At 40.8% G+C, this 24,803-nt stretch overlaps 1 pseudogene; it reads right to left on the bottom strand.

Moving 5' to 3' along the window:
* Positions 1-9,858: 9,858 nt before the first annotated feature.
* On the bottom strand, positions 9,859-10,671 carry LOC121443875 (annotated as a pseudogene).
* Positions 10,672-24,803: the final 14,132 nt, after the last annotated feature.

Consider the following 24,803-nt stretch of genomic DNA (forward strand, 5'->3'; position numbering starts at 1 on the left):
GAAGAATGGATGAAGAAAGTGTGGAATATCTACACATTAGAGTACTACTCAGCGGTAAAAAACAATGAATTCTAAATTTTCCATGCAATTGTCTGGAAATAGAAAATACTATCTTGAGTATCCTGATGAACATGGGATGTACTCACTCATAATTGGTTTCTAGACTTAAATAAAGGTCAGTGAGTCTATAATTGGATATTGTAAAGAATCTAAATAAGAAGGTGAACACAAAGAAAAACATATAGCTATCCTTTGGGTAGGGGAATTAGACAAGATTGCCAGGCAAAAATCGGGATCTTAAGGGTGGAGGGGTAGGGGGATAAAGGGAGGGGAGAGAAAAGTGAGAAGGGTAGGATGGGGAGAACTTGGGGCAACAGGGTGATTGGGATAAAGGAAGGTTGGTTAGGGGAGCAGGGAAGCACATATCTTAATTAAGGGAGCCATCTTAGGGTTGGGAAGAGACTTGGACCTAGAGGGGCTTCCAGGTGCCCAAGGCGAGGTCCCCAGTTAGTTCCTGGGGCAGCTGAAGCTAGGGAACCTGAAATGATCCTATCCTATAGCCATACTGATGAATATTTTGCATATCACCATAGAACCTTCATCTGGCGATGGATGGAGATAGAGACAGAGATCCACACTGGAGTACTGGACTGAGCTCCCAAAGTCCCAATGAGGAACAGAAGGAGGGAGAAGATGAGCAAGGAAGTCAAGACCAAGAGGGGTGCACCCACCCATGGAGACAGTGGGGCTGATCTATTGGGAGCTCACCGAGGCCAGCTGGACTGTGACTGAAAAAGCAGGGGATAAAACCGGACTCTCTGAATATGGCGGACAATGAGGGCTGCTGAAAAGCCAAGGACAATGGAAAAAAAACAAAATAGAGCTTAAATTGAAGCTCACAATGATGGAAAATACACAGAGAATTTTGATATTGTATGCTATTATGCTCTGTTTGAATCGTCTGAATTCTGAGGAAGGAGCAATAGCTGCTAAAAGATATTTGTTTATAAATGCTTCTGAACTAATCCAACATAGATATTTTGAAAATGCCTCGACTTTGAAATTTAGATCTAAGGACATGATGCATTGGAAAGAAGATTCTTATTTTGTTTTCACAGAGGGTGAGAGTCTGTGGATTGCGTCTATCCCAACATGGTATGAAGGACCATGCCCTCCTGAAAGGTTGCTGTGAACATCTTCGAAACACTTCTTCGCTCAACTTCCAACTGAGATGAAACTAGCACACAGGTTATACCATGAAACACCTACTTACCGACGCCCCCATTCAACAGGAAGGAGATTGGAGAGAAAAAAACTGACCCATGTTCCCAAATATGCTTTATAAATGTTCTTTTATATTTAAAGGGGGATGTAATATAGATATGAATAATTTGCATTAGTATAGATTTTGCAATATTGATAGAGATTTAAGGTCAATTTTCTTATATGTATATGCATATTTGATCTTTATTAAGATATTGTGATTGTGTAGTTCACTTAAAAATGTAATGTATATAGGTTGTTAATGGATAATCATTAATAATAGTCACGTTAGTAGTCATGTTAATTAGATTTCTAGCTATATAGATATATATTTCAGTTAGATAGGCATTCTTCATATCTTTCTTAGACTACGAAATATGCTATTTAATGTTTTTATACCTTAGGGTTTTTCGTGACAATGAGACACTCTGCTCCTGGCAGCAACAATCTACTTCAGGAAGAAGGTGGGCATCGACGAGGATCCTTATGGATTTTGATAGCTATTTGGGCAAGAAACTGCTCTTACCTTTACGATTGCATAAACTGGACACACAGAACACGCAGAGAGAGGACTACTGAACTTGCCAAAAGGTGAGATGGTCTTTTGGTATTCCTGATTCATGAAAGAGTCTGCAAGACATTCTTCAAGACAAGCAGATAGTGACTGCCTTTGAAATTTTCTGCTTTGTGGAAATGTCTGTGGGCCTGTAGGCTGAGGATGGATACCCTAATGGTACAGTGGAACTTTGGGTGACTGACCAGGCAGCGAGATGTCTCTGTCATTTCTAGACTTTGATAATGGCTTACTTTTTGTTAGCTTAGGGAATATTGTATTCTTCTGGAGACTTTGATGGAGTTGAAAATAGATAGATAGTTATAGATTTCAAATATTATGATACAAGATAAAATAGATATAAATATTGTGACTGACATTCTTGCTTGATATCTGTTCTGTTTTGTTATGTGTTATGTTCCTATGTTAAAGTTAAAGATTCCTTTCTTGTTTAAACAGAAATAGGGGAAATGATGGAGGATAGGTCATTGGTTAATTAAATGAAGAAACTCTTTGCCCTGATAGGTTAGAACAAAGTTGGGTGGAGTAAACATAACAGAATGCTGGGAGAAAGAGGAAGTGAGTTTAGAGACGCCATGTTATCCCTCTCCCGGGCTGACAGGGTAGCTCTGCTCTCTGAGGCAGATGACGATGCAGCCAGCCACCAGGTCAGACATGCTGAATCTTTCCTGGTAAGCACACCACGTGCTGCAACATATATTATTAGAAATGGGTAAAGAGGCTGAAAATAATGGGCCAGGGAGTGTTTAAAAGAATACAGTTTTTGTGTTGTCATTTCGGGGCATAAGCTAGCTAGGCGTCCATGGTGCTGGGAATGAAGCCCCGCTGCTCAAATTACTACTATAAAGGGGGAAATGGAAGAAGGGAAGGAAGAAGAGAGAGAGAGAGAGATAAGGAAGAATGGATGAATTCAATCATTCATTGGAAAAATGAGTGTACCGATGAATGAGGAGACCTAGAAGGATAAAATGTGCTGCATTCCCTGTGAGAGTCAGGTCAAAGGAAAGATAGACATTGTTTTGCACTGAGGAGGAGGCTTCTTCCATTTTGCCTTCTTTGTGCTCTAAGCCTAGCCACAAGAGTGATGATGAGGACTGGGAGAAGAAGAGGTGAGGGTGTACCAGAATGCCCTGGTAGAAGTTCTCACCCAAATTGTAGCCTAATCACCTGACATGGGACAGCTGATCTACATGATGGACCCGAACTGGCAGTTTGACAACTCTAACATTTTAACCAAGTTTGTGAAGATGAAGGAAGCAAAAATCGCCCCGTTACAGGATGTCAGGATCCTTACATGATGGGAGTCAGACATCAATACCATACTGGTATTTTCAGGTCTGATGGGTTTGTGGGGTCTTTGCCACACTACACCTAGCATCAGGGATTCCCTAGTTTACTGATTTGATGGCACACATCATATGTGTGCAGGTCACATATTAGTGGGCATCAATGTGTACATGTTTATCACTGCTCTGCCAACTATTGTGTTTGACAGATGAGTGTCTGTCACCTGAGGAAATGGCACATTATTAGCCAGGATCTTAAGGTTTAAAATCCCTTCATCGCTGTGAATCTCCAAGCCATAGACACAATCAATCCCATCATATTTCAACAAATAGAGAGAGGGAAATGTTGGCAGTTGATCTAGAATGATGGCTTTCCAATGGGTGACTGTTTCATTGGCTTCCTTCCAGCCATGAGAAATTCTGCGTCCAACAATATTCTCCAGGGCCTCAAAAGGCTTCCTCAGCTTTTTCTTCTGCAGAGTTGGCCCATTCTTCTTCTGGAGAGGTGGCATGCATCTCATACTAAGAGGCATCTTTATCCTGGTGGTAGACTTACTGAGATAGGCCACAACACTCCTGTTCCACTGTCTCTTGGCTCTCTTTCTGTGCTTGGGCTTCATAGCTGCCAATCTCTGCCTTGGAAGTATTCTTCAGTTTCAATCAGACACAAAGTGGTTTCCTCCACCATAAGTGCCTGCAAGGATAGGAAGGGGAGGATGCGAGGTCAAGACTCTTTTCTGGAAGATCTTTGGGGAAGGTGACAAAGGCAGTGCTGAATAGATTTGGGCTGCCTAAATGTAATTTGGTCTTAAGAAATTCATAGGAAAATTATCAAACTATTGTCTACAGCTCAGTATATGTGTATCAGAGACACATTCCTGCTGCCCAAAGGCAATGGACCTCTACTGAGAAACCTAATTCCTGACTGACTGTGTCAATGAGAGGAGACTGTATGCCGATGCCCAAAGTGAGAAAGAAAAATCTGAACAGATGGCAAGGAATTCAAAGGACAGCCACTTTTCTCCTTCCCACTCAAGCTGTTGGATAGGTGGTAGATCCAAAACCACCTGCCCACGGTCATGGCACTCCAGTCCACTGGCTCTGTGTATTGTGTCTACTGATCCAGACCCAGGTTTATTACATAAAGCCATTCCATGTCTTCATTAGAGAAGTGAGTTTTGTGAGACAAACTGCAAAAATAAAGACTCATTAATCTGGGCATCAGCACCACTTAGAAATAATTAATATCTTTTAAAACACATATGGACAAAGAGGATCTTTGCCACTTTCGTGGACTGATGAATTGGACATTGATAGCAAAGATAAAGTGGGAAGAATACCTGGCATTCACCGTCCCCACAGCCATCAAATATAGAAGCTGTTAACAACATAAATTTTAGACTCACAGGAGATTTGATGGAAACCTCTCTGGGACTACAGAGGTCTCAGTTGCTTCCTAAACATATTTACCAAAAGAAAATGTCTTGGCTCTCCAGATTCCATCTTCTGGAAATGTTCAGCTGCCTAATCCTGTTGAACAGTTGTGGAGCCCAAGAGCTGAACTCACCTCCTCAGCCACCGTGAAGATAGTAAGCACACCTTCACAGAAGACTAGTGCTTCATGTGGAAGAGAGTTGCCAACCCCAACCACAGCTTTGTGACATCACCAAGGCTCTACTTATGTCATAAAACCCATCATAGGCAGGTTTCTTCCCTACTATCCCACAGAAATATCCAGCATGCAGGTCCTATAATGCTGCTCACACAGCCCCCTGGAGACCCAAAATAAAATCCCCACTCATCTTCCCAAATACATGAGTCATATTTTGCCAAGTAACTCAATCCCTATATGTGTTTTTTTTATTTTTTTTTTTATTTTTTTTCTGTAAAAAGTCTTTGGTGTCTGAGTCAACAACTCACATGAATGTTTTTTTTCCTAGCTCCAATCCCCTCATTGGTTATTTTCTATTGATTTTTATATTACTTCATAATAATGAATATCAAAATTTCTACTTCGTTTCCTCCTCCCAATTTCTTCTCGCTCCCCCACCAAACATCTCCACTCCTTCTCCAATTCAAATTGAGGGTGGGGTACCTTGACCTGTTTGAAGTCCAAGCCCAAACTTCATCCATCGAAATTTAGGAAGGTATGCACCACATCAAATAGGATCACATAAAAGCCTGTATATGAAGTGCAGACAAATGCCAGTGCCAATATCATTGGCTTTTCAGTCTGCCCCAATTGTCAGCCACATTCAGAGCTTCCACTTTGATCCCATGTTCTTTCATTCCCAGGCCAATGGTTTAGTTGAAATCCCCTTCATACAGGCACAGTGTCTCAGCGTCACAGTGTGTGGACCAAGCCATTTTATTCCTGACATCCTTGCTCTTATTCTCCATCAGTCGGCTATTCAACTGGAGCTTGGAAGCATCATCTAGTTTTCTTATTTTTACCCACTTGATCTCCATCATTTGTCATACAAATGTTCCATGGTGATATTCAAGATAGTCCTCTGTCTGACTATAGGAAAAGGCACCCATGGTGACTATGGACATGTCATAGTGCAGTCAATCTCTCCTCACCTGCCCAAGTTCCTAGATGGGGTCAGCCCATGGCTTTCTAAGAACCCCTTGAGTGGTAATGATCTTGACAACCCCAGAATGGCCCATTAAATTGATATCATCAGTGCATTTGCATTAATTTGTATGTGTGTGTGTATAAATCACAATAAAAACAAATGGATTGTAATATTGAAATTTCTTCTCATCTTGAGAAGAATGTTTGCTACAGAAATACTGTCATAGTAGTACTGAGAGTGTAAGCTTTCCAGCAAGGAGAAGTAACTAGAGGAATCCCCCAGGAGTTAGGCTCAGTGTCCCAGGAATTATGCCCAAGGAAAGTCAATGAACTCATGGATGGAAGATAAAACTCAGCATAAATAACACTCCAAATCATTTAGGTGGAACATGAGATACACTTGCAACAGTTTCAAGATCTCTAAAATGTCTGGACTAGAACATAAGGGGAACACAATGATGTGGAGCTGAAAGTGCATGGCAAAACTGATTGGATCTGGCAAAAATTATGGAAGCATACCCAGGAAACCACCAGTGGGACAAAACCCTAAGTAATCTCTATGACAACATATCATGTTGACAATTCTGAGATTTATAGACAAAGGAAAGATCTTAAATATGTCACTGTCACACTGGTGATGATTAACCCATTCCATCGTAGTGTGACTCCCTGATGTGTTTAAGATAACCTGTCAATTCTGTCTATTTAGTTACAGGGAAATTTGCATTGTTTGCAGAGATTAACTAGCAGCACCATTTACTGACAAGCAAAGTCAAGGCAAAGCAATCATAGACATGTTGTTGAATGCTGATGATGTTATTGGGAGTTTTGTGGGGTTTTTTCTTTTTTTATTTTTTTATTTTTTTGTGGGTTTTTTTCTTAAAGGGAAATCATCGGTGACTCTCATGCATGAAGAGATCCTATCTCTGTGATGTATCTGGAAGGACTGTAATAAATAAACTAAAATAGTTTTTGTTTTCTCACATTCTAGTAACTTTTTTTTGGTATATCCAAATAAGTGTGTTGCATTAGTTTCTTCCACTCTTTCAACCAATAGCCACTGACATACCTGCCCATTGAGGTGTGGTCTCTCTCTCATTCAAAAACCAACATTTACCTTAAGCTTGATCTTTTGCTTCCAGTTTCCCTTCTGGTTTCTAGGCTCCTTTCCTGATCCTGCTGAGGGCTTTTGTCAGGGCTGGTCATCTGTAAGTTTTTGCCCTTTAACGAAATAATCATTCTATTAATGACAATTTTAAACTGGTGTGGGAGATTGTTTGTGACTTATGCCTTCATTTGTGATTCAAGCAACCTGGGTGTGAATGGTGTTCTCTCTGTTCATGTGGGAAGGCATGGCACCAGGAGTAGATGGCTGCTCATTCTCTGAATGGAAATCAGTAAACAGTGGAAACCAAGGACAAGGATGTCCTGAAATATCAAGGCTTGTCCTTTCAGGCCCCAAAGCCTCCAGCTAGGTTCAGGGTCACCACAATCTCCAAAACCCACTGAGCGTGAAGTATTCAGAACCAGAAGCCTGTGTGTGCCAAATCACATGAAATCATCGTGAGTACACCAATCAGTTTTTCTTTTGTCCCATCCAAACCATGTTTATTACCAATAAACATAACTTGCTGCATCTTTGGTGTCCTTGAATTGTTTTAATTTGTTGCTGGTACAGTCTTACAAAACTTCCTGTGTTGTTATGAGACCTAAAGGGGAGAGTTCTTATTTCAGAAATCAAAGGCTGTTGGGTTCAAACCTATGCTTAGCTGTTGGCGAGAAATCGGTTTGCCTATAGCTACTCTATGGAAGGATGGATTTGACTAAGAAAGGGAGACAGCATAAACAGAGGCAGGTAACCTTACTTTTGCACAACGACCCATTTGGTGGCCCTACTTCAGGCTCCTCCCTTCTCCTAATCTTGGTTTCTTTATTAGTTTAGGAGAAGAATTAGAACTCAAACTACATGATCTGTGACTACTGAATGGGTTATGTATGTGTGGCCACTGTGATGTCTGCCTGTCTGACAACAGGGGCAGAGTTCATGGGCATCTGATGCATAGCACAGGATTATCAGCAATCAATCTCTGGTCCACCTATCTCTACAGCATAAGAGTTGTCATGGTTGCTCATCTGATATTCCTCATATGACCTCCATCCACAGAGATGTCAGAAAAATCCTTCGCTGAGAATGCAAGTTCTTTACAAATGAAAGATTATACAACAGAAGAGACATGGAAGATTTTTTTGGGCAAGCTGTTGAAAGGATAAAGTGATGGAAGAAGGTCATTGCTTAATTAAATAAAGAATCTGCTTCCTTTGATAGGTTAAAACATAGGTGGAAGGAGTAAAGAGAACAGAATGCTGTGAGAAAGAGGACGTGAGCTCAGAGATGCCATGCACCCCTCTCCCGGGCAGACACGGAAGCTCTGCTCTCTGAGGCAGATGGCAATGCAGCCAGCCAGCAGGTCAGACATGCAGAATCTTTCCTGGTAAGCACACCTCGTGCTGCAACATATATTATTAGAAATGGTTTAAGAGGCTGAAAATAATGGGCCAGGGAGCGTTTAAAAGAATACAGTTTTTGTGTTCTTATTTTGGGGCATAAGCTAGCTAGGCGGCCATGATGCTGGGAAGCAGCCCCACTGCTCAAATTACTACTATAAAGGGGGAAATGCAAGAAGGGAAGGAAGAAGGGAGAGAGAGAGAGAGAGAGAGAGAGAGAGAGAGAGATGGAAGAATGGATGAATTCAATCATTCATTGGAAAGATGAGTGAGCCAATGAATGAGGAGACCTAGAAGGATAAAATATGCTACCTTCCCTGTGAGAGTCAGGTCATATGAAAGATGGACATTGTTTTCCACTGAGGAGGAGGCTTTTCCAATTTTGCCTTCTTTGAGCTCCAATCCCAGCCACAAGAGTTAAGATGAGGACTGGGAGAAGAAGAGGTGAGGGTGTACCAGAATACCCTGGTAGAAGTTCTCACCCAAATTGTAGCCAAATCACATGACCTGGGACAGCTGATCTACATGCTGGACCCTAACTGGAAGTTTGACAACTCTAACATTTTAACCAAGATTGTGAAGATGAAGGAAGCAAAAATCGCTCCGTTATAGGATGTCAGGATCCTTACATGATGGGAGTCAGACATCAATACCATACTGGTATTTGGGGGTCTCATGGGTTTGTGGGGTCTTTGCCACACTCCACCTAGCATCAGGGATTCCCTCGTTTACTGATTTGATGGAGATCGGTGCATTCATCATATGTGTGCATGTCACACATTAGTGGGCATCAATATGTACATGTTTATCCTGTGTGTGGATGCGTCTGTCGATGAGATTTATAGCCCAAGTCCTACAGAACATGATCAATGAAAGGGAACACTGTTTTCCAGATATTGCAGGGCAATTATTTAAATGAACTCACAAGGGTTGGATGGCATGCAAAGGACCTATGAGAGTTCAAGGCATACCCAATCCAGGCATGACAATGTAGGTGGCAGAAAGAATTCTGACAAAAGGAAGCAGGTAGCTTGACATCCATCCCACTGCAGAAGAGCAACTGGGAGTAGACACTTTTCTCTAAGCAGGAGGCTCCTGGTCACTCAACATGCTCCAGTGGAGATCAAAAACCCAGTGACTTACAGCCAGTGCGAATTAAACTATTCATCAAATGAAACCTAATTTTCCCTGATTTTGAGTATACATTTGCGTCCCTTCCTGATTAATCTACTCTTTATCCTCTGAAGTCCAATACCTCACTCTGATATCTGTCACATCTTTCCATTTGACATGTTTTTCCCTCAAGCTTTATCCCGCCCCGAGATCCTACAACTTTTTGTCCCCTCTCCACTACTTCCTACACAGCCATCTTGTCCTTTACCACACCAAGCATCCCCAGTCCATCCTCTCCAAGGGGAAAGATCATAAATCCTGCTTTGTTTTGAGTCATGTATTTCTGTGATGTCCCATCCACCAAACACAATCCATCATTCACCAAAGAACACAACATGGTCACAAATTTTTATTTTTCGAGCAAGAATATTCCATTGGAAAAAATGCCAGGATTAATAGAAGACCTGAGGTATCTCTGAAAAAAACACATTCCCCAAACACAGTTTTAAGTGTGCCCCTAAAAATTTGAGAATTTCACTTTAAGAGATCGTCACCATATCATAGACATAGATATGGAAGTCATTATTAAACTTGATGAAACACACAGAAGGTTTGGTGGGAACTTGGCAAATAATTTTAGCTATCTATTGGGTTCCATCTTTTTTTTTTGTACTGCACACTTTTGCCTGCCATGGAATCCCTGCCTAATTCCAAAGTCACCTCTACTGGAGGACATTCAGGCATGATGTGGATGTTGCCTTCAATGGAGTCATCAAGATGGTGGTAAAGGTACAGGACTGGATCATTCTCCTTGACAATGTAGAAACAGGTCATCCTGGTCTGCACCTCATCTGGGACCACGCCACTGCACCCCTCCTTAGAGCCTTGCATGATGTGGAATTGCCTTCAAGGTAGTCATCCAGGAGGTGGTAAATGTACAAGACCGGATCTTTCTTGTAGGTAATATAGAACCAGGTCTTCATGATTGGCACCTCATCTAGGACCATCCCATTGCAGTCTTCCTTAGAGCCATTTCTGCCTGTGAATGTATGTTTCACTGCTCTGCCAACTATGGTGTTTGACAGATGAGTGTCTGTCACCTGAGGAAATGGCACATTATTAGGCAGGATCTTAAGGTTTAAAATCCTTTCATTGCTGTGAAGCTCCAAGCCATAGACACAATCAATCCCATCATATTTCAACAAATAGAGAGAGGGAAATGTTGGCAGTTGATCTAGAATGATGGCTTTCCAATGGGTGACTGGTTCATTGGCTTCCTTCCAGCCATGAGAAATTCTGCAGCCAACAATATTCTCCAGGGCCTCAAAAGGCTTACTCAGTTTTTGCTTCTGGAGAGTTGGCCCATTCTTCTCTGGAGAGGTGGCATGCATCTCATACTAAGAGGCATCTTTATCATGGTGGTAGATTTACTGAGATAGGCCACAACACTCCTGTTAAACTGTCTCTTGGCTCTCTTTCTGTGCTTGGGCTTCATAGCTGCCAAAATCTGCCTTGGAAGAATTCTTCAGTTTCAATCAGACACAAAGTGGTTTCCTCCACCTTAAGTGCCTGCAAGGATAAGAAGGGGAGGATGCGAGGTCAAGACTCTTTTCTGGAAGATCTTTGGGGAAGGTGACAAAGGCAGTGCTGAATAGATTTGGGCTGCCTAAATGTAATTTGGTCTTAAGAAATTCATAGGAAATTTATCAAACTATTGTCTACAGCTCAGTATATGTGTATCAAAGACATATTCCTGCTGCCCAAAGGCAATGGACCTCTACTGAGAAACCTAATTCCTGACTGACTGTGTCAAGAGAGGAGACTGGATGCCTATGCCCAAAGTGAGAAAGAAAAATCTGAACAGATGGCAAAGAATTCGAAGGACAGCCACTTCTCTCCTTCCCACTCAAGCTGTTGGTTAGGTGGTTGATCCAAAACCACCTGCCCAGGGTCATGGCACTTCAGTCCACTGGGTCTCTGTATTGTGTCTCCTGATCCAGACCCAGGTTTATTACATAAAGCCATTCCATATCTTCATTAGAGAAGTGAGTTTTGTGAGACAAACTGCAAAAATAACGACTCATTAATCTTGGCAACAGCACCACTTAGAAATAATTAATATCTTTTAAAACACATATGGACAAAGAGGATCCTCCACCATAAGTACATGTAAAGTAAAGAAGGCTAGGCTGCGAGGTCAAGACTCTTTTCTGGAAGATCTTTGGGGCAGGTGACAAAGCCGGTGCAACAGCACTATTTAGAAATAATTGATACCTTTTAAACACATATGGACAAAGAATATCTATGCCACTTTCATGGACTGATGAATTGGACATTGATAGCAAAGATAAAGTGGGAAGAATACCTGGCATTCACCATCCCCACAGCTATCAAATATAGAAGCTGTTAACAACATTAATTTTAGACTCACAGGAGATTTGATGGAATCCTCTCTGTGAATACAGAGGTCAGAGTTGCCTCCTAAACATATTTACCAAAAGAAAATGTCTTGGCTCTCCAGATTCCAATCTCTTCATTGGTTATCTTCTATTGATTTTTATATTACTTCATAATAATGAATATGTAAATGTCCACTTTGTTTCCTCCTCCCACTTTCTTCTCGCTTCCCCTCCAAACCTCTCCACTCCTAATCCAATCGAAACTGTCATGGTTGCTCATCTGATCCTCTTCATATGATCTCCATCGACGGAGATGTCAAAAAAATCCTCCCCTGAAAATGCAAGTTCTTTACAAATGAAAAATTATACAACAGAATCGACATGGAAGATTTATATTGGTAAGCTCTTGAAAGGATAAAGTTATGGGAGTATTTCATTGCTTAATTAAATAAAGAAACTGCTTCCCCTGTTAGTTTAGAACATAGGTGGGAGGAGAAAGAGAACAAAATGCCGGGAGTAAGAAGCAGTGAGCTCAGAGACACCATGATACCCTCTCGCGGGAAGACGTGATAGCTCTCCTCTCTGAGGCAGATGGCGATGCAGCCAGCAACCAGGTCAGACCTGTTGAATCTTTTCTGGTGAGCACACTCGTGATGCTACATAGATTATTAGAAATAGGTTAAGAGGCTAAACTAATGGGCAAGGCTGTGTTTAAAAGAATCGTTTGTGTGTAATTATTTCTGGACTTTCGCTAGCGAGGCTGCCCTGGTGCAGGTGACACAGCCCCACTGCTCAAATTACTACAGAATGGCACTCAGACATGTGGAAAACTGAATCCACTGAAAGCCTGAGAAAGCTCGGGAAAGAGTAAAGCATGTTTTCTTTTTAGCAGCTATATCACAGGTCTGCTCTACTTGCTAGTGCAAGCAAGCAGACTCATATAAAGAAGATTCCTGACTCACCTTCAGCTGCAAAACCCTGCAGCTGTTAAGAGGTCCTGCCTCGAAACATTTAAATGGTGTTGATAAAGTCAACTGAATGCTTGTTTGTTTTCAGCAGTAGCAGGGAAAAAAAACTGTGTTGTTTTAAACTGCCGGAATTCTGGGCCATCCTGCCAGGGCAAACTCTGACTGTTTGAGTCAGGAGGGCCAGCTACAAAGAGAGGGCTTGAATGTTGTCTTTTGCAGCTTGTTTGATGGCAAGGACCTTGAAACACTGTAGACTTGTGGCACTGAATGCAGCTCTGGCCGGTACCTCAGCCATAAGGTTGGAATGGCAGAAAGCAAAGGAATGGGCTACATCTAGCTGGCAAAGCCACCTTTTCGTCATACTGAGATTGCTGTGTAAATTAAAGATTCATGTGGTCAATAAAACAAAGACAGATATATAGTAAAGAGATATTCAAAGACAAAGAGAATTTTTAAATGATTTACAGGGTGTTAAAAATATGTGCAGGCTAAAAGTTGATGTTCTGAAAGTTAAAAAAAGAAAGAGAGTTGTTGGTTGCAGTAGTACACACCTTTAATTCGAACACATGGGAGGCAGAGGGAGATTGACCTCTGTAACTTCAAGGTGCGGTAGCACACCTTTTATCCCAGTGCCGAGAAGGCAGAGACAAACATGTCTCTGTGAGTTCAACGTGTAGGATCATACCCCTTTGATCCCAAAGCTGGGAGGCAGAGACATGTGGATCTCTGAAACTTCAAGGACAACCTGTTCTACAGAGTTATTCCAGGTCAAAGGATACAGAGAACCTGTCTCAAGAGGCAAAAGATAAAAAGGAAAAATAAAATAGTGCTTAAATTGAAGCTAACAAAGATGGGAAATACACAGAGAATTTTGATACTGTATGCTATTGTGCTCTGTTTGCATCATTTGAATGCTGAGGAAGGTGCAATAGCTGCTAAAAGATATGTGTTTATAAATGCTGCTGAACTAATCCAACATAGATATTTTGAAAGTGCCTTGACTTTGAAATTTGGATCTAAGGACATGATGCTTTGGAAAGGAGGTTCTTATTTTGTTTTCACAGAGGGTGAGAGTCTGTGGATTGCGGCTATCCCAATATGGTATGATGGATCACACCCTCCTGAAAGGTTGCTGTGAACACCTTCAAAATTAGCTTCGGTCAACTGTCAACTGAGATGAAACTAGCACACAGGTTATGAAGGCGTAAGTCATAAACAATGCCACACCAGTTGGGAATTATGATTAATAGGCTGGTATTTACTTAAAGGGGAAGTAACTTACAGATCACCGTCAGCCCTCTGCGCAACCAGGAAGGAAGTCTAGTCACCGGCAGGGTAGAAAATGAATAGAGCGAGGAGAGGGAAGTGGCCGCTTTTTTAAAGAGTGAGAGACCACGCCCCAATTGGCTGGTATCTCAGCAGCTATAGGCTGGAGGAACGGGAGGACCTCCCACAAAACCTCCCCCTTTCGTTTAAATAAGAGAGTTCTAAACCTACTATGAAATTATATACAATAAGTACAAATATCCTATTCTAACTAGATTAAGTCTTGTATAATAAATAACTTGGCCAAGACATGAGAGAAATTAACTACATTTATATAGTCTTCAACCCCATCAAAGATCTGAGAAGGGAAATAATGTTATCTGGTTAATTAGGAAGTTCAGTAAAACAACTTCCAAAACATGCAACAAATCACAGAGACAACAAGCTACCTGGACAATCACCCAAATTCATGTTAGCAGCATTGAAACAACCAACTTTGGCAGAGGCCTAAAATACCTGACATACCATTTTCAAAGGCAGGTAACTTTTTAAAACTATCTTACCCTGTCTAGGCAGGATATGACCATCTTGTTTTACCATTGATGCATGATCTGTATCTCTGTCAGTGGTTGAGGTATGGTCATTTCTTTGCCCCAAGGCAAGTTCTGCCAAAAAGAAAGGCTCCAGGTGGAGTGTCTTTGGTGCTCAACATTCTCTCGGGAATAGAGTCGTGTTGCCAGGAGCAATTGTGTCTCACTACCACAAAACTCTGAGTTAGATTAAAGGCCATTTTCTACAGCTCTTTGAAGAAGTTGAAGATTATCTCTCTATACTGAGTATAATCTCTATATATCTAAAGAACCTGATTAGTCTAATTATAAATGACAAACTTAGATGACTATTAGTCTATATAATTCTCAATATCTATCTAACTTAAAGACTAGGACAATAAACGACTATGAAACAAATGAGGACAATGACCTCCAAATATAAACAATGTACAAATATACTTTGCAGTAGGTAAATATATATCAATACACAAACATTATATAAGTATCTTAATCAGAGGTAGAAATGTACACTACAATAAGGTAAGTATATACTATATATATATATATATATATATATATATATCAAAACAATATATGTCAATACATAAAAATGTTTTAAACAGAGGTAGAAACATGCATGCATACAAAAGTCAATACAATTTAACTTTGTATCAATATACAAGTATCTTTACCAATATATTTGTCTAAAAACAGTAACTCAGAATTACAAATCTATTATCCTATCATCTCCTTTTTTTCAAATGATTCCTGAGCTTATTAAATTCCTCCTCCAACCCTCAATCATATACTAATTATAATCAACCCCTAACTGATGTCCCTAAACCCAAGGGCAAACTTTACTGGGAGAGGGGCGTTGTCCTCTAGAATTACTTCCAGCTGTCATGGGGGTGACGTTCTCTCTGGGGGATCCTGTGAAAGTAAAATGATGGTTAAATTTGAAGATCAATGTCTTTTAAAATTGCCAATAGTCTCTGAGTATTTTGTGCTGGTCTGGCCAAAATATTGTATAAGATGTGCACCATTTCAGCTAACCAGTTTGGAATTGTCTTGTGCAGCTGGTACCAAAAGCAGGTCTTGTAGTAGCACTATCAGTATCATGACGTCATATCAACCAGGTGGAGTTGTTGTTATGGGGCCCCATCTTCTTCCTGGAAACTTCAAATGTCACTTCAGGAAAAACTCATTGTTCATTGTGAAAAACTTAAAATTTAAATGAATATGAAAATTTCATATTCTTTGACAGTCATGATAGATATATTCATGAAAAGTATGATAGATATGAAGAAAAGCAAAGATGTTTTCTAAACTCATATTTCTTTCTGTCCCATATCAAGGCTCTTAATATGAGACAGAAACTCCAGAAATTCTGGGTTTTTCTCTTACTAACGGGCTTGGAAATGGAGAGGGACTGAGCCAGAGTCCATCTTCAACACCAGCTTTATAAATTTAGAAATATGGTTTAATATATTTTACTTATACTACTCATTCAGTTTTCTTGATATTTCCTATTGGGCAGGTATTTTTCATTCTGTCAGTATCCAAACATCCAGGGTCCCTTGAATTTTTCAAAGATGAGTGTCTTCCTGTGGAGATAAGAGAACCCTGCCCCAATTTTATATGTTTTCCTTACTACCTGCATGAATATCATCATTGTGGATAAGTTGTCATTTTTTTTTCCGGATGTGTGTTATGTACATCGGACAAAGCCTATTCCTGACTATCTCTTGTACCTGGATAAACAATGATGTCATCTCTGTGTCATCTGGTATAAATTCGGCGGTTTCAATATGCAAGATAACTCTTTCTGCATATTGTGAATCTGTAACTATTGTAAGAGTTTCTTTAAAATCCCTTAGCACCATAAGAATGGCATATAATTCTGACTTTTGGACAGAATTATAAGGGCTTTGTTCCACCTTACTCAATTCATCTGACTTGTAACCTGCTTTCCCTGATTTATTTGCATCAGTATAGAATGTGCCGCCTCCAGTTATGGGAGCATCACGTACAATTCTAGGAAGAATCCAAGAAGTTCTTTTAATAAGGTTAAGTCTACCAATTTAAGAAAAATGCTATTAATTTCTCCCCCAATATTAGCAAAAGCTCTTAGCCACGGTTCATTGTCTTCCCATAACTTTTTTTTATTTCTTCAGTGGTAAAAGGCACTATAATTTCTGCTGGGTCTATACCTGCTAGTTGATGAAGTCTCAGCTTACCTTTTATAATTAATTCAGAGACTTTTTCCACATAAGTTTTTAATGTTTTACTTGGTTTCTTAGGTATAAATATCCACTCTAAAATAATATCTTCCCTCTGCATTAGAATCCCTGTAGGAAAAATTCTGGAAGGCAATATGACTAGGATGCAGCTAAGATTTTGGTTCACCCTATCCATATGTGCCTCCTGTAATTTTTCCTCAATCATTATCACTTCCTTTTCTGCTTCAGCTGTCAGTTTTCTTGGACTATTCAAATCTTTATCACCATCTAAGGTTTTGTTTAAATGATCATGTGTTATCCCAACAGCTGGTCGTAGACTGGAAATGTCTCCTAACAATCTTTGGAAGTCATTAAGTGTGTTTGACTGGTCTCTCCTAATTTGTGCCTTTTGCATTTTAATTTTCTCTCACCCTATTCTGTAACCTAGGTAATTAATAGAATTTTCTCTTTGAATCTTTTCAGGGGCAATTTGTAATCCCCACCTAGGCAAGACTTACTTTACTTCTTCAAACATCCTTTCTAATGTAACTTTTTTTGAATCAGATAAGAAGATGTCATCCATGTAATGATAAATTATGGACTTGGGGAATTGTTTACTAATTATTTTCAATGGCTTACTTACAAAATATTAGCACGATGTAGGACTATTGAGCATACCCTGTGGGAGGATAATCCATTGATATCCTATTAGGCTGAGAATTATTATAAGTAGGCACTGTGAAGGCAAATTTTTCTCTATCCTTTTCTTGTAACGGTATAGTGAAAAAACAATCTTTTAAATCAATAACTATAAGAGGCCATCCTTTTGGTAACAGAGAAGGCAAAGGAATTTCAGATTGTAGTGGGCCCATAGGTTGAATTACTTTGTTGACAGCTCTTAGATCTGTCACCATTCTCCATTTACCAGATTTCTTTTTTACAACTAACACAGAAGAATTCCAAGGGCTGGTTGATTCTTCAATATGGTGAGCATCTAGTTGCTCTTGCAACAGCTGTTCCAATGCCTGTAGTTTATCTTCAGCTAGAGGCCACTGTTTCTTCCATATTGGCTTCTCAGTTAGCCATTTTAAAGGTAGGGCTGTTGGGACCTCTAACGTTTTGATATTTGCTGTATGTTCTTGTAGAGCCTGAATGGCTGGTGACCTTTTTCCATAATACCTCATCATATTGTCCCAGAATTATGAGTTCCTGGAACTACAGGAATGTTAATCTGGGTATTCCATTGCTGTGCTGTAGCAGGTCACGGCCCCACAAATTTATGGCAATATTGGATATATATTGCCTTAGTCTTCCTATTTGTCCTTTGGGCCCTATGCATTCAAGCCATCTTGTGCTTTGTTTTACACGAGATAGGGTTCAAATTCCCAGGAACTGAACATCTACCCCTTGATGTGGCCAATTCGGATGCCAAGATTCTGGGGTAATGATACTTACATCCGCACCTGTGTCTAAGAAGCCTTCAATAAAATGCCATTTATACAGACCCTTCACTTTGGTCATTGGTCGTTAATAGAAGTCTGCCAAAATATATGTTTACTCTGTCCTACTGGGTTTTTTTGACTCATCCTCCACACGTAATTCATCATTTAGACCAGTATTACATTTTACAGCAGAAATTGGAGCTTTTAATTTTCTTGGTGAGGCACGTTTTCCACTGTGACTGGGAATGACTGGGCCACTGTTGGCTTGGGGGCCTGTGAGAGGCCCCTCAAGGAGTTTCCCAACGTTATTGGGTTGCCTTGTTTGTCTGTTGTTGACCTGCATTCGTTGGACCAATTAAGGCCTTTACCACATCTCCTACATATACCTGAAGGCCAAGGTCTCCTATTTTTGCCATTCCTAGAGGAGATATTATTCCTAGAAATTCTGTGCCTGCAATCACTTCTCAGATGTCCTAATTTACCACAATTAAAACACCTGGCAGTGTGATGTCTCCTCATTGCTGTGGAAATCGCTTCTCCTACCCAAGATTCATCGTTATTGCTAAACGTCTCAACATTCATCGTATGCTGAATCCATTCATCCATAGGTGCTGATCTAGACTTTAAAGGCCCAGTGATCTTTTTGCATTCTATGTTTGCATTCCCAAAAGCTAGAGATTCAAGAAGTATTCGTCTAGCTTCTGGGTCTGTTACCCCTACGTCCAGAGCCTTCATTAATCTTTGCAAAATGTCAAGAAAGGGTTCTCCCTGTTTCTGCCTAATTCTGGAATATGATTCTACCCTTTTTGCTGGAACTTGTATCCTATTCCAAGCATTTAAAGCTGCTTGGTGACTTAGACACAGTACTTCATCGTCCTAAAGAACTTGGACCTGTGAATGAGCATATTCTCCTGCACCAAGAATTTGATCTTGGGAAACCTCCACACCTTTTGCTCTTCCTTGCTGTTCCATATGTTTGGATTCTTCACTGAAATAAATTCCAAACATCAAGGAAGTTCCATTATCTAAAACTGCAGACACTAACGGATGGAAATCATGGGGGGTAACTCTAGCATTAGAAGCCCAAGTCCTTACCCTTTCCTTTACATATGCAGAGTGCAAGACAAAATTAACAATAGCTTGCTTAATTTCTTTTAGATCATTCATTGCTATTGGCGTCCATCTAGCTTCTCTGACTCCCTTTGAGCCTTTAGAAGTTGACGCTCTGTCAGAATTAAGTATAGTTTATGCTGCTAAATCCTTGGGTAAGCCAGTACTAATAGCCGGTGTTGGAATTATATCCTGTCCTTGTGCCTAATTACACTGTTCACCAGTTCCACTCATTTCTTCAATCATTTCAAGTCTTTTTATTATTGTCTTTATTTTTATCTCTTTTGAATCCTGAATCTCCTGACCTGCATGAGTTTCTAGTAAAGATTGTGTGGTTCTTAGGAGTGCCATATTCTTCCTAAATGATAGAATATGTAAAAGAATACTGAAACCCAGTAACCAGTAAATTAAGTTATCCTCATAGTCATATTAACCTTGGATGATATAACCCATTGTATTGGTAAACAGAACAGTAAAATTCGCATTGGAAATGATAACTGTCATATTACCTATTATCCAGCAGGTGGCGCTGTTGCCAACTCACGAGGAAAACAGGGTCCTTTTTCAGAATCTGCCTAGTACTTGTTAAAAACTGGAAAATGTAAGTTGCTCAACAAAGTAAATGTAATTAAATCATTTCCAGAGATGGAACCAGAAACCCAGAATCCAAGGGTAGAGAAGACCAACCTGGAAGCCCCTTATGCCTCCACGTGACAGAGTCACCCTGAGGGGTTGCAGCTTTCAGCAACCACGTGCTCTGGTTCATGCCACTTAAGAGCTGTGCTTGCAAGTGAGATGTAAAAATGACTCAGAAAAGAGCAAACCATGCGGGTGGAGACTATGCAGGCCTGTGGATATGATAGGTTGCATGTGGACTGGAAGTCAATCTGAGGTGTCTAAAGAGAAAATATAAAGAACTGCAGCAATAAAAGCCAGTGCATGAAGATTTATATTATTCTGCAGGCTCCACATATAAGACACAGGCCACAAGGCCACCTGCCGTCCCCGGCAGCTGAGGAAGAGGGGCTCGCGCCAAGCTGAATTCGCGGCCGGCAGCCGATCAAGGGAAGGAGAGGTCCTCACACCAAACGTTGCATGCCAACTGAAGGCGGAAGTCATAAACAATGCCACAGCAGTTTGTAATTATGATTAATGGGGTGGTATTTATTTAAAGGGGAAAAAACGTACAGATCACCATCAGCCCTCTGCATAACCAGGAAGGGAATCTAATTGCTGGTCAGCAGGAAGTGAAGAGAGCGAGGAGAGGGAAGTTGCGGCTTTTTAAAAGAGAGAGAGACCACGCCTCAATTGGCTGGTATCTCAGCAGCTATAGGCTGGTGGAAGGGAAGACTTACCGCAACAAGGTTATTCCATTAAAGACAAAATTAACGACGCACCCATTCAGCAGGAAGCAGTTTGGAGAGAAAAAACTGAACTCATGTTCCCAAATATGGCTTATAAACGTGCTTTGACATTTAAATGGGGATATGATATAGATATGTATAATTTGTATTAGTATAGATTTTGCTTTATTGATACAGATTTACGGTCAATTTTGTTATATATATATATATATATATATATGCATTTTTGATCTTTATTAATGTATTGTGATTGTGTAGTTCATTTAAAAATGTAATGTATATAGGTTGTTAATGGATAATCATTAATAATAGTCAAGTTTGTAGTCATGTTAGTTAGATTTTCTAGCTTTATAAATATATATATTTCAGTTAGATAGGCATTCTTCATGTCTTTCATAGACTACAAAATATGCTATTTAATGTTTTAATACCTTAGGGTTTTTCGTGACAATGAGAAACTCTGCTCCTGGCAGCACCATCTACATCAGGAAGAAGATGGGCATTGAAGAAGGTGCTTCTGGAGTTTGATAAAGCCATTTGGGCAAGAAACTGCTCTTGCCTGCACAATGGCATAAAGGACACAGAGAACACACAGAGAGAGGACTACAAAACTTGTCTAAAGGTGAGATCATCTTTCGGGTTTCCTGATTTATGAAAGAGTCTGCAAGACATTCTTCAAGACAAGGAGATAGTGACTGCCATTGAAATGTCCTGCTTCATGGAAATGTCTGCTGGAAATTATGGGCCTGTTGACTGAAGATGGATACACCAACGGTACAGAGAAATTTTGATTGATTGTACAGGCAGCGAGAGGTCTCTGTCGTTTCGAGAGATTGAATATTGCTTACTTTTTTTTGCTTATGTAATATTCTATTTTTCTAGAGTCTTTGATGGAGTTGAAGAATAGATTGATAGTTATAATTTTCCATTGTTATGTAAAAGATAAAATAGATATAAATATTGTAACTGTAATTCTTGCTTGATAACTGTTTTGTTATATGTAATTTTGCTATATTAAAGTTAAAGATTCCGTTCTTGTTTAAACAGAAATAGGGAAAATGATGTAGTATGCTCATTGGATAATTCAATAAAGAAACTGCTTGCCCTGATAGTTTAGAACATAGGTGGGTGGAGTAAAAAGAACAGAATGCTGGGAGGAACAGTAAGTGAGCTCAGAGACACCATGCTCCACTCTCCCGGGCAGACACGATCGCTCTGCTCTGAACAGAAGGCGATGCAGCTAGCCACAAGGTCAGACATGCTGAATCTTTCCTGATAATCGCAGTTTGTGGTGCTACATAGATTATTAGAAATGGGTTAAGAGGCTAAACTAATGGGCCAGGCAGTGTTTAAAAGAATACTGTTTTTCTGTAATTATTTCGGGAGATAAGCCTCCAAGGCAGTCGTGGTGCTGGGGATGCAGGCCTTCTGCTCAAATTACTACAGAATGGCACTCAGTTGTGTGGACAACTGAATCCACTGAAAGCCTGAGAAAGCTCGGGCAAGAGTAAAGCATGTTTTCTTGGTAGCAGCGATTTCTCGGGCCTGCTCTGCTTGCTAGAAGCAAGTGCTTCCTGAATCAGCTTCAGCTGCAAAACCCTGCAGCACTTAAGAGGTCCTGCCACGAAACATTTAAATGGTGTTGATAAAAGCCAACTGAATGCTTGTTTGTTTTCAGCAGTAGCAGGAAAAAAATCCTGTGTTGTTTTAAAATGTCAGCTTTCTGGGACGTCCTGCCAGGGCAAACTCTGACTGTTTGAGGCAGGAGGTCCAGCTACAGAGAGAGGGCTTGAGTGTTGTCTGATGCAGATTGTTGATGCAAGAACCGTGAAACACTGTAGACTTGTGGCACTGAATGCAGCTCTGGTCTGTACCTCAGCCACAAGTTTGGAATGGCAGAAAGCTAAGGAAGGGGCTACATCTAGCCGGCAAAGCCACGGCTTTATATCTACTGAAATTGCTTGGAAAATTAATGACTCATGTGGTCAGAAAAACCGAGAGTGATATAAAGAGAGATTCAAAGACAAAGAAAATTTTTAAATGATTTACAGTGTGTTAAAAATATGTGCAGGCTAAAAGTTGAAGTTCTTAAAGTTAAAATAAGGAAGAGAGTTGTTGGGTGCGGTAGTATACACCTTTAATCCCAACACTTGGGAGGCAGAGGGAGATTCACCTCTGTAACTTCAAGGTGTGGTAGCACACATCCTTAATCCCAGTGCCTAGTAAGCAGAGACAAACATATCTCTGTGAGTTCAAGGTGTAGTAGCACACACCTTTAATCCCAATGACAGGGAGGCTGAGAAGGTGGATCTCCGAAATCTACAGAGTTATTCCTGGTCAAAGATACAGAGAACCTGTCTCAAAAGGCAAAAAAAAAGAAAAATAAACAAAATAGAGGTTAAAATAAAACACACAATGATGGAAAATACACAGAGAATTATGGTATTGTTTGCCTTGACTTTAATATTTGGATCTAAGGACATGCTTTGGACAGGAGTTTCTTATTTTGTTTTCACAAAGGGTGACAGTCTGTGGATTGCCTCTATCCCAATATGGTATGATGGACCACACCCTCCTGAAAGGTTGCTCTGCACACCTTCAAAAAATTGCTTCGCTCAACTGCCAACTGAGATGAAACTAGCACACAGGTTATACCATGAAAGACCAAAATAACAATGCCCCCATTCAGCAGGAAGCAGTTTGGAGAGAAAAAACTGCACCCATGTTCCCAAATATGGTTTAGAAACGTTCATTTACATTTAAAGGGGGGTATGATATAGATATGAATAATTTGCATTAGTATAGATTTTGCCTTATTGATAGAGATTTAAGATCAATTTTGTAATATGTATATGCATTTTTGATCTTTATTAAGGTATTTTGATTGTGTAGTTCATTTAAAAATGTAATGTATATAGGTTGTCAATAGATAATCAATAATAATAGTCAAGTTTGTAGTCAGTTAGATTTTCTAGCTATATAGATATATATATTTCATTTACATAGGCATTCTTCATATTTTTCAAAACTACAAAATATGCTATTTAATGTTTTAATAACAGTGTTTTTCATGATAATGAGACACTCTGTTCTTGGCAGCACCAATCTACTTCAGAAAGAAGATGGACAACGAAAAGCATCTTTATGGAGTTTGATAGCCAATTGGGCAAGAAACTGCTCTTGCCTGGAATATTGCATTATACGGACACAGAGAACACACAGAGAGAGGACTACTGAACTTGCCTAAAGGTGAGATGATCTTTTGGTGTTCCTGATTCATGAAAGATTCTGCAAGACATTATTCAAGACAAGCAGATAGTGACTGTCTTTGAAATGTCCTGCTTCATGGAAATGTCTGCTGTAAACTATGGGCCTGTAGGCTGATGATGGATACCCCAACAGTACGGAGGAACTTTCAATGCCTGTCCAGGTAGCAACATGACTCTGTCATTTCTAGAGTTTGAAAATGGTTTACTGATCTGGGCGCTGGGTCCGAGTACCCGGGGCTCCCGGGCGGGCAGCAGTTCCTTTGTTTCTGTGGCCTGCCTGCACCAAGCGAGGTAGGCGCTTTTTCTGCGAGCTGCCCAACCAGCACGGAGGCCTGATCTTTCGGCGCCAGGAGACCCAGCATTGGGGTGAGTTTCTGGCCCACGGCGCCAGCCTCGGACGGGGAGCTCGGGGGTTTCTTGGCCCCCTGTCCTGCTTGGGCTCTCTGCAGGGCCTCTACTCCCCGGGTGCTGCCTCTTTCTTCCTGGCCCACCCAGCTTCCGTCCAGAGCCCTCCCCACTTCGCCCCCACTGCCCTCTTTTGGCGCGTGGCATCGCCCAGCCCAGCCTATCTGGGCGCTGAGTCCGAGTAGCCGGGGCTCCCGGGGGGCAGCAGTTCCTTTGTTTCTGTGGCCTGCCTGCACCAAGCGGGGTAGGCGCTTTGTCTGCGAGCTGCCCAACCAGCACGGAGGCCTGATCTTTCGGCGCCAGGAGACCCAGCATTGGGAGAGCCAACATTGGGGAGAGACAGCGTTTGGTAGGCAAGGAGACCTAATCCGGTAAAAGAAGATCCATAGGGAGCATTTGGAAGAAGAGATGGGCCGACGTCAAGGCAAGAATTCGCCCAACAAGCTGAAAAGCAACATGAAGCTACCAGAAACAAGCGACCTCACAACGGG

Source organism: Microtus oregoni, unplaced genomic scaffold, assembly GCF_018167655.1.
Source record: "Microtus oregoni isolate MIOR12 unplaced genomic scaffold, Mior012 000113F_ref0000058, whole genome shotgun sequence".
NCBI classification, from domain to species: domain Eukaryota; kingdom Metazoa; phylum Chordata; class Mammalia; order Rodentia; family Cricetidae; genus Microtus; species Microtus oregoni.